The sequence below is a fragment of the Triticum dicoccoides genome, chromosome 3A (genome assembly GCF_002162155.2).
Source record: "Triticum dicoccoides isolate Atlit2015 ecotype Zavitan chromosome 3A, WEW_v2.0, whole genome shotgun sequence".
NCBI classification, from domain to species: Eukaryota; Viridiplantae; Streptophyta; class Magnoliopsida; order Poales; family Poaceae; genus Triticum; species Triticum dicoccoides.
In genome coordinates this window covers 694,368,175-694,379,501 of record NC_041384.1, presented here as the reverse complement: position 1 = coordinate 694,379,501, position 11,327 = coordinate 694,368,175, and the positions used below count along the sequence as shown (strand labels likewise).

The 11,327-nt window shown below is 39.2% G+C and overlaps 1 pseudogene; it reads right to left on the bottom strand.

Annotated features, from left to right (window-relative positions):
- Window positions 1-7,069: 7,069 nt before the first annotated feature.
- LOC119272923 lies at window positions 7,070-11,067 on the bottom strand (annotated as a pseudogene).
- Window positions 11,068-11,327: the final 260 nt, after the last annotated feature.

Below are 11,327 nucleotides of genomic sequence, written 5' to 3'. Positions count from 1 at the left end.
GACTAATACCCAAGAGTTTACTAGAGTCAGTAGTCTAGTTCACATCACTATGTGATTAACACTCAATGAGTTTTATGTTTGATCATGTTGCTTGTGAGAGAGGTTTTAGTCAACGGGTCTGAACCTTTCAGATCCGTGTGTGCTTTACAAATCTCTATGTCATCTCCTAGATGCAGCTACCACGCTCTATTTGGAGCTATTCCAAACAACTGTTCTACTTGGAGCTATTCTAAATTATTGCTCCATTATATGTATCCGGTCTCTCTACTCAGAGCTATCCAGATAGGTGTCAAGCTTGCATCATCGTAACCTTTACGACGAACTCTTTTACCACCTCCATAATCGAGAAAATTCCTTAGTCCACTAGTTACTAAGGATAACTTTGACCGCTGTCCTGTGAGCCATTCTTGGATCACTCTTGTACCCCTTGACTGACTCATGGCAAGGCACACTTCAGGTGCGGTACACAGCATAGCATACTGAAGAGCCTACATCTTAAGCATAGGGGACGACCTTCGTCCTTTCTCTCTATTCTGCCGTGGTCGAGCTTTAAGTCTTAACTTCGTACCTTACAACTCAGGCAAGAACTCCTTCTTTGACTGGTCCATCTTGAACACCTTCAAGATCATGTAAAGGTATGTGCTCATTTGAAAGTATTATTAAGCATTTTGATCTATCCTTATAGATCTTGATGCTCAATGTTCAAGTAGCTTAATCCAGGCTTTCCATTGAAAAACACTTTCAAAATAACCCTATATGCTTTCCAGAAATTCTACGTCATTTCTGATCAACAATATGTCAACAACATATACTCATCAGAAATTCTATAGTGCTCCCACTCACTTCTTTGGAAATACAAGTTTCTCATAAACTTTGTACAAACCCAAAATTTTTGATCATCATCAAAGCATACATTCCAACTCCGAGATGCTCACTCCAGTCCTTAGAAGGATTGCTGGAGCTTTGCATACTTATTAGCATCTTTCGGGATTGACAAAACCTTCTGGTTGTATCACATACAACCTTTCCTCATTAAAATCGTCGACGAAACAATGTTTTGACATCCTATCTGCAAGATTTCATAAATAATGCAGTAATCGCTAATATAATTCCAACAGACTCTTAGCATCGCTACGAGTGAGAAAATCTCATCGTAGTCAACTCCTTGAACTTGTCGGAAAACATCTTAACGACAAGTCGAGCTTTCTTAATGGTGACATTTACCATCATTGTCCGTCTTCCTTTTGAAATCCATCTGTACTCATTAGCCTTACGACCATCGAGCCGTTCTGCCAAAGTCTACACTTTGTTTTCATACATGGATCCTCTCTCGGATTTTATGGCCTCAAGCCATTTATCGGAATCCGGGCCCACCATCGCTTCTCCATAGCTCGTAGGTTCATTGTTGTCTAGCAACATGACCTTCAAGACAGGATTACGTACCACTCTGAAGTAGTACGCATCCTTGTCATCCTATGAGGTTTGGGAGTGACTTGATCCGAAGTTTCATGATCAATATCATAAGCTTCCACTTCAATTGGTGTAGGTGCCACAGGAACAACTCCATGTGCCCTGTCACACACTAGTTGAAGAGACGGTTCAATAACCTCATCAAGTCTCCACCATCCTCCCACTCAATTCTTTCGAGAGAAACTTTTCCTCGAGAAAGGACCTGATTCTAGAAACAATCCATATTGCTTTCGGATCTGAATTAGGAGGTATACCCAACTGTTTTGGGTTTCCTATGAAGATGCATTTTATCCGCTTTGGGTTCGAGCTTATCAACCTAAAACTTTTTCATATAAGCGTCGCAGCCCCAAACTTTTAAGAAACGACAACTTAGGTTTCTCTAAACCATAATTCATACGGTGTCATCTCATCGGAATTACGTGGTGCCCTATTTAAAGTGAATGTGGTTGTCTCTAATGCCTAATCCATGAACGATAGTGGTAATTCGATAAGAGACATCATGGTGCGCACCATATCCAATAGGGTGCAACTATGATGTTCGGACACACCATCACATTATGGTGTTCCAGGCGGTATTAATTGTGAAACAATTTCCACGATGTCTTAATTGTGTGCCAAAACTCGTAACTTAGATATTCATCTCTATGATCATATCATAGACATTTTATCCTCTTGTCACAATGATCTGCTACTTCACTCTGAAATTACTTGAACCATTCAATAATTCAGACTTGTGTTTCATCAAGTAAATATACTCAACATTTACTCGAATCATCTGTGAAGTAAGAACATAATGATATTCACTGCATGCCTCAGCACTCATTCGACTGCACACATCAAAATGTGTTACTTCCAACAAGTTGCTATCTTGTTCCATCTTACTGAAAATGAGGCTTTTCAGTCATCTTGCCCATGTGGTATGATTTGCATATCTCAAGTGATTCAAAATCAAGTGAGTCCGAACGATCCATTTGCATGGAGTTTCTTCATGCATATACACCAATAGACATGGTTCGCATGTCTCAAACTTTTCAAAAACGAGTGAGTCCAAAGATCCATCAACATGGAGCTTCTTCATGCGTTTTATACCATTATGACTTACATGGCAGTGCCACAAGTAAGTGGTACTATCATTACTATCTTATATTTTTTGGCATGAAAATGTGTATCACTACGACCGAGATTCAATAAACCATTCCTTTAGGTGCAAGACCATTGAAGGTATTATTCAAAAATAGAGTAACCATTATTCTCCTTAAATGAATAACCGTATTGCGATAGACATAATCCAATCATGTCTATGCTCAACGCAAACACCAATCTCGGTGGTAGAGGGAGCGTGCGATGCTTGATCATATCAACCTTGGAAACACTTCCAACATATATCGTCAGCTCACCTTTAGCTAGTCTCCGTTTATTCCGTAGCTTTTATTTCGAGTTACTAACACTTAGCAACCGAACCGGTATCCAATACCCTGGTGCTACTAGGAGTACTAGTAAAGTACACATTAACATAATGTATATCCAATATACTTCTATCGACCTTGCCAGCCTTCTCATCTACCAAGTATCTAGGGTAATGCTGCTCCAGTGGTTGTTCCCCTTATTACAGAAGCACTTAGTCTCGGGTTTGGGTTCAACCTTGGGTTTCTTCACTAGAGCAGCAGCTGGATTGCTGTTTCATGAAGTATCCCTTTGTTCCCTTGCCCTTCTTGAAACTAGTGGTTTCACCAACCATCAACAATTGATGCTCCTTCTTGATTTCTACTTTCGCGGTGTCAAACATCATGAATATTTCAAGGATCATCATATCTATCCCTGATATGTTATAGTTAATCACGAAGCTCTAGCAGCTTGGTGGCAATGACTTTGGGGAAACATCACTATCTCATCTGGAGGATCAACTCCCACTCGATTTAAGTGATTATTGTGCTCAGACAATCTGAGCACAAGCTCAATGATTGAGCTTTTCTCCCTTAGTTTGCAGGCTAAGAAAATCGTCGGAGGTCTTATACCTCTTGACGTGGGCACGAGCCTGAAATCCCAATTTCAGCCCTCGAAACATCTCATATGTTCCGCGACGTTTCGAAAACGTCTTTGGTGCCTCTACTTAAACCATTTAATTGAACTATCACGTAGTTATCAAAACGTGTATGTCCGATGTTCGCAACATCGACAAACGACATTGGGGTTCAGCACACTGAGCGGTGCATTAAGGACATAAGCTTTCTACTGATCGCATAATCGCTACTATCAACTTTCAACTATATTTTCTCTAGGAACATATCTAAACAGTGGAACTAAAGCGCGAGCTTACGATATAATTTGCAAAAGGTCTTTTGACTATGTTCAGGATAATTAAGTTCATCTTATGAACTCCCACTTAGATAGACATCCCTCTGGTCATCTAAGTGATCACATGATCCGAGTCAACTAGGCCGTGTCCGATCATCACGTGAGACGGACTAGTCATCATCGGTGAACATCTTCATGTTGATCGTATCTACCATACGACTCATGCTCGACCTTTCGGTCTCCGTGTTCCGAGGCCATGTCTGCACATGCTAGGCTCGTCAAGTTAACCCTAAGTGTTTTCGCTGTGTAAAACTGTCTTACACCCGTTGTATGTGAACGTAAGAATCCATCACACCCGATCATCACGTGGTGCTTAGAAGCGACGAACTGTAGCAACGGTGCACAGTTAGGGGAGAACACTTCTTGAAATTTTGTAAGGGATCATCTTATTTACTACCGTCGTCCTAAGCAAACAAGATGCATAAACATGATAAACATCACATGCAATCAAATAGTGACATGATATGGCCAATATCATTTTGCTCCTTTTGATCTTCATCTTCGGGGCTCCATGATCATCATCATCACCGGCACGACACCATGATCTCCATCATCATGATCTCCATCATCGTGTCTTCATGAATTTGTCACGCCAATGACTACTTCTACTTCTATGACTAACGCGTTTAGCAATAAAGTAAAGTAGTTTACATGGCGTTCTTCAATGACACGCAGGTCATACAATAAATAAAGACAACTCCTATGGCTCCTGCCGGTTGTCATACTCATCGACATGCAAGTCGTGAATCCTATTACAAGAACATGATCAATCTCATACATCACATATCATTCATCACATTCTTCTTGGCCATATCACATCACATAGCATACCCTGCAAAAACAAGTTAGACGTCCTCTAATTGTTGTTGCATGTTTTACGTGGCTGCTATGGGTTTCTAGCAAGAACGTTTCTTACCTACGCAAGACCACAACGTGATATGCCAATTGCTATTTACCCTTCATAAGGACCCTTTTCATCGAATCCGTTCCGACTAAAGCGGGAGAGACTGGCACCCGCTAGCCACCTTATGCACCAAGTGCATGTCAATCGGTGGAACCTGTCTCACGTAAGAGTACATGTAAGGTCGGTCCGAGCCGATTCATCCCACAATACCGTCGAAACAAGATTGGACTAGTAACGGTAAGCATATTGAACAACATCAACGCCCACAACTACTTTGTGTTCTACTCATGCAAAGAATCTACGCAATAGACCTAGCTCATGATGCCACTGTTGGGGAACGTAGCAGAAATTCAAAATTTTCCTACGTGTCACCAAGATCTATCTATGGAGAGACCAGCAACGAGTAGAAAGAGAGTGCATCTACATACCCTTGTAGATCGCTAAGCGGAAGCGTTCAAGTGAACGGGGTTGATGGAGTCGTACTCGTCGTGATTCAAATCACCGATGATCCTAGTGCCGAACGGACGGCACCTCCGCGTTCAACACACGTACAGCCCGGTGACGTCTCCCACGCCTTGATCCAGCAAGGAGAGAGGGAGAGGTTGAGGAAGACTCCATCCAACAGCAGCACAACGGCGTGGTGGTGGTGGAGGAGCGTGGCAATCCAGCAGGGCTTTGCCAAGCACCATGGGAGAGGAGGAGTAGGAAGAGAGGTAGGGCTGTGCCAGAACTTCGTGTATAGCTCCCATGCGCCTCCCAACTATATATAGCGGTGGAGGGGCTGGTTTCTTGCCCTCCAAGTCCATTGGGGCGTTGGCCAAGGTGGGAGGAAAGAAATCTCATTATTTCCTTCCCCACCGATTGTTATCCCCCCTTTTTAGGGATCTTGATCTTATCCCTTCGGGATATGATCTTATTCCTTCTAAGGGGGGATCTTGGTGCGCCTTGACCAGGGGTGTGGGGCCTTGCCCCCACTACCCACGTCCATGTGGGTCCCCCCATGCAGGTGGGCCCCACTCCGGAACCTTCTAGAACCTTCCCGGTACAATACCGAAAAATCCCAAACATTTTCCGGTGGCCAAAATAGGACTTCCCATATATAAATCTTTACCTCCGGACCATTTCGGAACTCCTCGTGACGTCCGGGATCTCATCCGGGACTCCGAACAACATTCGGTAACCACATACAAACTTCCTTTATAACCCTAGCGTCATCGAACCTTAAGTGTGTAGACCCTACGGGTTCGGGAGACATGTAGACATGACCGAGACGTTCTCCGGTCAATAACCAACAGCGGGATCTGGATACCCATGATGGCTCCCACATGTTCCACGATGATCTCATCGGATGAACCACGATGTCAAGGACTTAATCAATCCCGTATTCAATTCCCTTTGTCTATCGGTATGTTACTTGCCCGAGATTCGATCGTCGGTATCCAATACCTTGTTCAATCTCGTTACCGGCAAGTCACTTTACTCGTTCCCTAACACATCATCCCGTGATCAACTCCTTGGTCACATTGCGCATATGATGATGTCCTACCGAGTGGGCCCAGAGATACCTCTCCGTTTACACGGAGTGACAAATCCCGGTCTCGATCCGCATAAAACAATAGATACTTTCGGAGATACCTGTAGTGCACCTTTATAGTCACTCAGTTACGTTGTGACGTTTGATACACCCAAAGCACTCCTACGGTATCCAGGAGTTACACGCTCTCATGGTCGAAGGAAGAGATACTTGACATTGGCAAAGCTCTAGCAAATGAACTACACGATCTTTTGTGCTAGTCTTAGGATTGGGTCTTGTCCATCACATCATTCTCCTAATGATGTGATCCCGTTATCAACGACATCCAATGTCCATAGCTAGGAAACCATGACTATCTGTTGATCACAACGAGCTAGTCAACTAGAGGCTCACTAGGGACATATTGTGGTCTATGTATTCACACGTGTATTACGATTTCCGGATAATACAGTTATAGCATGAATAAAAGACAATTATCATGAACAAGGAAATATAATAATAATACTTTTATTATTGCCTCTAGGGCATATTTCCAACATAAATGTCGTAACCGCCATGCTTTTTGGATTGCTCACATGGCTCACCATGATGTCAAGAAAAAAATTTGTTTTCAACAATTAATACATGAAAGCAAACACTGTACAAGCTAATACCATACGGCAACCACAATACATTTATTTATTCAATATAGGATAATGATACATCATTACATTGTAGTAAACTCAGTTGATAACTACTAGTCAACATTTTTCAGAACCTGATTTGAAAAAAAAAATTATCGCAAATGCACAATCTTCATACATTTATTATATCGGCTCCACAAAGATCAGCCTTATCGCATCTTTGATTGTGTCTGAAGTAGTGTACGCATCGTTATGTTTGTACATATTACCCGCAGTCTTAGCAAGATTAAGTATTGTTCGTGGCACAACCATTGGTTGATTTGTTGTAGCAAAAGAATGTTGTAACATATCCTTCCATGAATCTTCAGCAAGTTCTTTTATCTACTGGCAAGCATCATGCATTGTTGTCCCATGCTCCTTCATGTAAAATTGGATGGTAGAGCCGCAGTGGTCCCCTATTTGCTCACGCTGCAAAATATGGTTGTAAGGGAATATCATTTCTTTAATCTTCATAACTTCATTTATGGTTCTGATCGTTAGTGATATGTTTGGAATCATGTCATAGCCGGCGAATCTATGTGTATAATTAACATGCATGCATTATCAAGGTTGAAGTGATTCATGTGTACTGTTTGCGTCACAATAAACTTGTACCTTGAAGAACATACATGCTAGCTATATATGTGTGCGCAAATTTATCCTTATTGTTACAAAGTGTCAAATAATATAACATTTGCAAATTACTTCTTCTATGTGACAGGTTCGGGCTCGCTTCTTTAATCTAGCACCAAATCAAATGTGAAGGTAATATTATACTCCCTCCGTTCCTAAATATAAGGTTCATCATGAATTATATATTTTTCAAAAAGTCAAACTTATCTATCTTTGACCAAGTTATAGACAAAAATATCAATATCTAGAATACCAAATCATTATCACTAGATTCATCATGAATTATATTTTATATATTTAGTATTTTTAATATTTATATATTTTGTTGTAAATTTGGTCAAACATATTCGACATTTGAAATTTTGAAAACTAATTGTGCCTCCTTATATTTAGGAACGGAGGGAGTAGTTACTATTATCAGCGTAATTGTGCCTCCTTTGATGTTTGTATTCCTTTTTGTTCTAAACATACATAACATAGTTCTTTACATGCAAATTCATCATTTTTTCCAAGATGCCAAATTAATATTCACATGTCCACTTGTGTAAGTATAGAGAAATACCTTGGTTGACACTATATCATTTGAGAGACGGACAAATATACCCAAACACTTGATTAGTTGTGGACTTTCTAGAACCCACTTGAAAGTCTCCTCTGATGTTATCTCATCCATTCCAACATATGCAGCACAAGCTAGCAGGTAGGGTCCAATGCTTGTAGATGAAACTTTAAGATGTTCGCTCATTGTTTTTGGCACATAATGTTCATCACGCCATTTTAGTTCATCGGCGTATGCTTGAACTAATTGCTTCAGCTGTGTATATATAAAAACAATATTAGTAGATGGTTCTATAGTTTCTTAGAAGTACCGACTATTTAAGCTAGATTACTTGCAATAAAAATCAATTAGTTCACATGATATGGTGTATCCTGCAGGATAAGTTCCATTTAAAGGGAAAAGAACTTCATCAATTTTATGCACCTAGAAGGTCTCTGTGTTTTGAGTGAACAATATTAAATAATTCATTGACCAATAAAAATACCATTTATGAATAAATGACTAGAAATGAAAGGAATAAATGGTGAATGATTGTGGTCCAACCTTGAGAACTATGAAACATGCAATTTTTGTCTCATACCAAACATGCCCATTTTACCTTACCTTATTTTATTTAGTGAAAATGTTTACATACTATTTAATTATTTATATGAAAATATATTCACATTTTTACATTATGTCATCAACTTGATTGTATCAAAATAAGATATTAAAACATAACATATATACATCTAGACCGTTGTGGTTCTATTTTGGCAATACACAATCATAATATACTTATAGGAGGACAGACATTTCATTTCTAATTGTGTAATTATTTACAATGAGCTAGTTTTCTGAAATAAAATAGAGTACTTGCCGTTTCTTTTAGGTAAAACACACGGTAGGTCTTGTCAACTCCTAACTCCGCCTCGAAGGAAGCAAATGTCTCTAGTAAATACAGGTAGAAATTCTTCATGTACTCTGGAAGCAGAGCTACTGCACTTTCATCCCACCTGCAATTTGCTATGATATTATGTATGGTCAAGAAATATAGTAGTTGTGATGGAAAAAAATCTTGAAATGTAGGCCTAAGCAATTCTTCATTTCCATTCAAATGCTATTGTGTCTAGTATTTTTAGTTGTTTCATTTCTTGGGAGCCAGTAATTTGATGAGATGATGTTTCATGACCATGAGCTTATTTCACACGAGCCATATTTTATTAAACAATATCATTTACAATGATTCAAGAAACAATATGGCAACCTGGAATACCATGCCTAGTTATTATGCCTGCTGAAAGGAGTCATGTACCTATGTAATATACATATCAGCAACATAGGCATTCCATACTACTTAATAGCTTAAACTCATATAATCTTATGTTTATATATACCTATATTGACATACGACATTCAAAATTGATGCTAGATTTTTTTTAAAATTAAAGGAATTAGTTGTCTTAAATAAAAAAATGGAGAATGCAAGGAATGTTGTGACCTTTTAATTGCTTCTTGAAGTTGCATACTCTCTTTGGTACTACCATATGTGTCAAATATATCGTCTATAATGGTAATGAAAGCTGTGATATTTGTCAGTATAATTCGCGAATGAGAATATTGAGGTTTGTAGCATACCCCATTCATCCAGAAATACACTTCTACTATTCGATCTCTAACAAAACTCAAATTGGATTTACCATAGAGCTCCTTCCACCACCTACCATAAGGAAAACAATAAACCATATGAAATTATTATGGTTGCAAGAAATGAAGAGTTCCCGGCATTAATTTCAATATGTGAAATTGTAATAAACTTACAGTGTGACATCTTTTAACTCCTCACAGAAATGAATTTGTAGAATGTTCAAATTCAGTTTTGCAAGCTCCAGTATGGCTTCATTTCGTATAGAATCCTTTTCATACTTGGATATGTAACTTTTCTTGTTTCTAATATTCCAACCCTTCTAAAAAGAGGTGTATCTAGGGTAGAACACACTTCCTTTGCATGAGGTGATTCCAGTTCTAAATCACACTGAAGACATCTTTTGGTGAAAGAGATAGCCGCATCTAATACTTTCTTGCCATGGGTCCTCATATATGCCGCATTGTATAAGCTTAGCAAATTTGTTGTATCAACATTCACAAAATATCCATTTTTGTCTTGAAATTTTTGGAATACATCTGAAAGTTGATTGATAACAAACCTTTCGATTTCTAATTCAGTAGCAAAATGTTCAAATCTTAATTTGCTATAGCATTAATAAATAACGCTTACCTGATGGCACATCATATCCATTTTTTCGTAGAAGATAAAACCGAAGTGAAACCAAGTGTAGATGATTATCATCGTAATCAGAGTTGAAAACAACATTGAATTGCTGGTTGATCTCATTCTCATAATGGTAGTCCAAACCAAGTCGTTCTAGCGTCATTATAAGATCTAATATTTTTGGTATTTCATTTGAATCTTTTATCATCGCCCTTACTTGTTCCCTTAACACTCCTGCTCTTTCTTTCATTTGAGGTAGCTGCAAGTATAAGTGCCAATCTTATGAACAGCCATGGTTTGGGTCATAATTTTTGAATTTAATAAAATTTCAAAGAATATGACATTAATCCATCCTATTAACAAAAACATGCCAAAATAGATGGTGGTAACGTCTAATGTGTATCTTGTAAGAAGGATGGACAACAATATGCACCAAATAAAATATTGATATATTAATACTACAATGATTTTGTTCTTGTGAGGAGAAAACGCAAAGCCTCGACTCCCATAAAAACAAAAAAGTTGTTTTTAGATTTAAGTTAAATCACAAACTTTATAAATCAGGCATCTCCGGCTCGCACATACCAGCGCTGAAGATGGGGCCTGATAAGTAAGGAAGAAATCACCCCACAGGCTTGGATGAAAAGTACTCATCTGCTCCTGGCCAGCACTGTCTCCATGTCCATGTGCTGCTGCCATTCAGTTCTTCTTATGTATAGTGCTTCGTGCTCGGTGAAGTAGATCAGAGACAAATTGTAGGTGTACTTGTGCCATGCATGCAGAAGGGCACATATATAGAGAGAACCGGTTCTAACCCGTAACCTTAGACGAACTATTAAAGTCTGCTGACATACTCCACATAGCAGCCATGGAGAAAACACACTCCAAAAATATTACTCGGTCATATGGATCATTATCAAGGGCCGGTGGAAACTAGGACCGAAGCATTATCAAGTGCC